This window comes from Condylura cristata, unplaced genomic scaffold (assembly GCF_000260355.1).
Source record: "Condylura cristata isolate star-nosed mole 26May11 unplaced genomic scaffold, ConCri1.0 scaffold00014, whole genome shotgun sequence".
Classification (NCBI taxonomy): domain Eukaryota; kingdom Metazoa; phylum Chordata; class Mammalia; order Eulipotyphla; family Talpidae; genus Condylura; species Condylura cristata.
Genome location: NW_004567115.1, coordinates 45283669 through 45287804, shown reverse-complemented (window position 1 = coordinate 45287804; position 4136 = coordinate 45283669). Strand labels below are relative to the sequence as shown.

General features: G+C 34.7%; 1 protein-coding gene across 1 annotated transcript in view; it reads right to left on the bottom strand.

Annotated features, from left to right (window-relative positions):
• The window catches only part of LOC101634997 (disintegrin and metalloproteinase domain-containing protein 20-like), a 17609-nt gene that overhangs the window by 2359 nt on the left and 11114 nt on the right, over positions 1–4136 (bottom strand). The window lies entirely within an intron of this gene.

Here is a 4136-nt window from a genome sequence, read left to right as displayed (position 1 = left end):
GGGAAGGGGAAGGGCTGGCTACATGGACTAGAGCTTGGCTCAAGACGTGAGCCCACTTGACAGAATGGAGCCCACACTGCAGACACAGGGGGAGACCCTGAGGCTGTGAAGAGCGGTTGCTGCACAGACTGACACTCTTTGCTTTCTCATCTGAACACAGGACTGTATATGAACATTTCCTCAGTAAACATACAAAACAAGACTCTTTACCGAAATGTCTACTGTATATGTTTCAGTAAACAAGTCTTGAATAAGCATACAGACTGATAAAAACACTAATTGAAAGGTTTTCCTTTGAAGTCTAATTGACAATTTAGTAAGTCTCTAAGAGTAGTATTAAAATATTAATTAATAATAATTAATATATTAATTAAATATTTATTATATAATTTCTTTGCTGTTTCTATATGTAACATACATTGATATACATTATCACCTTATGTATATGCACCAAATACATTTGATGCATGCCACTATTTATGTCACATGTATGCATGTATAATTTATTGTATTTAATATTTGTTTAAAAATTACTTCTTGCCTAGCTCCTCTATATACATTCTTCTTTTCACCTAATTCTTTCAACACGCAGGATCAAAGCACACACATAGGATCTACCAGGAGGGTTAATCACTAGTGGGTGATGATGGTTGCATTGATGGAGCAATATCAGGGCGAATAAGTGGATATTCACGGAGTGTTAGCATTTGCTTGTGTATTAATAAAAGTATGTCTCAAAACTTCTGTCCCATAACAGGAATAAAGCATTCTCAGTGGAATGTACTTGGAGATCGGACTGCACTGATGGCAAATTAAGTATCTTTGGAAATGCAAACAAAATCAATACATCCCATGGGAGGAACGAATGTATTGGGAAGAAGTAAAGTTTTACAAGAGCAAAGATGGCAAAGTCTTTGCATTTTGGGATGACAAGTTACCCAAGTCAAGTTCAAGACTCAAATGTATTGAACTCAAATCAGAATTACTCATATGCACCTTCTTTGGGAAATGCCGACATAAATGTATCTCAATAGTATCAAGCTTTACACCTGTTCCTACAATGAGAAATGTTTTACTATTATTCCATGGTTGGGCTGTCAATTCTGAAGTCATTTTCATCTTGAAAAAATGTATTTAAACCCTCAATTTTTCAAATACTGTTCTACACACTATAAACCATGGATATAAAATGCTAGCCTAAAATATAATTGCCCTCAACAAAAATTTGGACAGAATGGTAAAGATAACACACTATGGATTTCCCTGATGTCTACTTGTATTTACCTAGTGCGACTGTCCACAGGATATCTTCAGTCATTGTTTGGTCATTAACTAGCTAAGAGTTTGCAGTAAAAGACATGATGAACACTCAGACAAATCGAAACACAATGGATCTTAAGGTCATTTTAGAGAAATGGAAGCACATTGTTCACAATGACTGCAGAGTATTGACATATAGATGAAAGGTGCCTGAATAAGGATCTGTCACTCCTGCTGTCCCTCACCCATTTCCTTCATCATATTCCAATCTAGTACTGCCATTCCATGCTCTCTTCTTTCTGGAAAATGTGTCACGTGCTTATGAATTGCCCTTATATGATCAGTCTACTCAATTTCCTCAAGGAAAGTGCCTGTTCCTACATGTTTTCCCAAAATCTACCTGTTTCCAATGTGAGGTGCAGCAGAGATTTCCAACAGAGAAGTCCTACTGCAATGTGCTGTTATCACCTGAGCCAAGTCGAACCGCTCAACTGGAAGCCTCCTTAGCTTAGATAAAGAAGTAAGCAGCTCTTTGCCTTCTTTTTGGCATTTCTACCAACTTCCAAATCAAACCTACAAAGATCTCAGAAAGTGGTATCTGCAGTATTTGTGCAGAACCTGCTTATGATTTTACTTACATGCAAGCATGTAACTAAGTCATGAAACACCCACCTTATTTTAACCTTACTAAATCATTTTAACCAATCATAACAATTGATCTGTATTTTATAATCTCTGTCTGTCCAACTCTTAACCTACTGAGTACTAACTGTAGCATTTATCGTAAGCAAGATCCAGTCCTCAAATAAATGACTTAAATATATTGGCCTTCCACTTTTTCCAATTATGAAAGTTCCCTCTTTTTACCTGGTATGAAGTCACCTCTACTTTATCATATCAACCAGAATTGACTCACTCATCACAAAACTCTAGCTCACTGCTTTGCCCTGCCTTGGCCATTCCCACTGCACACTGCCACAACTGCTCGAGTAATACAGTACGGAGTGTATTTAGGGGGATTTTTAAGATGTGGAAACACCCAAATTGAGATGTGATCCTATAGGATGAAATGAGGAGCAGGTAATTCAAGAGTTTATGCTTTCAATGATTTCAGCTTTCTGGTCTATATTCCTTAACTTTCTGATCTGTATTTAATTCCTCATCAACATACTGAACCTAGGATGAAAGTTCACATTGTGTCATTTTCCTTTGATCAACTCTGTATGGGATTTCAAAGATGTTTGCTTGATTTTAATACCAAGAGCTCTCATTTGGGGGATATTTAATAATGGTCTGATGTTTTTTCTATTACAGATATTTGGAGGGGAACTTATTTCAGCTTGAACATCTTATCATAAAGTGAATGTTGTTTTCACAGCATTTGGAATTTTTTCTAGTGCTAAAGGGAAGGAGAATTTCATCAATGTCAAAAGTTTATACAGAATAAACTAGTCAATTTAGTGAAATTTTGGTGTGCTGTATTTGTAAAATGTGAATAAAACCATTGTAACTATTTGTTCTCTATATCTCTCTTTATATATCTGGTAATTATCATAGATTATCAGTTTTCATTGTGATAGAAAATCTTTGTAAAAATATAGAGATGTTTGAGTGAGTTTACCAATACAATGCCCTGGAATTTATTTATATCACCTTGCCTTGCCAAGAGGTTACAAGAAAATGATCTCCAGAGAATATTTTTTGTCAGACTACATTTGCCATTACATTATTTTATTCAATGACTCCAGAAGCAAACAATTAATAGAATCTAACTTTGTCAGTTTTTATCTTTGAAGAGAATTTCAGGAGATCAGTTAGCTCTACCTTTTTAAAATATGTATCCCTCCAGTTTTGCATCAAGTGAATCAATTTGTGTATATCTTAATTTCCACTTTCATTCTTATCCTCATTAACAATCCATCAAAAATTCAACTCTGTGGTTTTAAAAAGTGACATTTAGTAGAATAGGGGGGAAAATGTTGCATATCTAAATCAATATCAGAAATGTTGGTAGTGATTCTTGATATTTGTGTGTTTGTGTATTTATGTATTCATGTATGCAACAATATTAGTGTTTCTCCTTAAAAATAAATTCTTGAAAGACTCACCAGAACAAACAATGGTTCCACAGTCCTTTCTAACTACAGTCTTTGACATATTAGTTTAGTTGCCCATAATTATGCAAAGAGAATTTTACTTGAAATCACATATGAAAAAAACAAAATTCTCTCACTTTTTGTCTCTGATGTAATAATCACATGTCTAGTTGCTTAGTAACAAGGTTCACTCAGTTCTAAAGACAAAGGGAAGCAATTTATGTTCTTCCTCATGTTGACTTCACGCTTGTTTCAATTTCCCACATAATCTCTCTCCACTGTCAGTAAGCTAACTATATTTCTTAACTGGCATTTTATGGATCCAGAAAGTATGAGCTAAGGCCCCAAAAGTTGCAAGCAACATCATAACAGAAAGATGTACACCAGACAGATAATGACAAAGCTGTTCAGAACCAATGGTGAGGTCAAAACATTAAAAACTCAGTATCATAGATCAAATAGTTTTCCTTATGAAACTTAAAGCACAGCACAACAAAACTAAAGGGAAAAGACTAAAGAATACCATTTTTTAAAAAGGTCAAAAAAAAAAAAATGAAAGAGAGAGACCCATACCTCTTAATAATCAGGGGGTGTTGGGATTGTGGTGGATGGAGACATTTAAGACAATACCAGTGTGTGCTGTAACCATACCTACCTTAGAGCACACTTGAGATAATTGTGCATATTAGTGTACTCTGGAGATAAACTGTTTATATAATAATATTAATAATATGACTAGTAAATCCGAAAAGATATTAAAATGCAAAAAAAAAAAAAAAA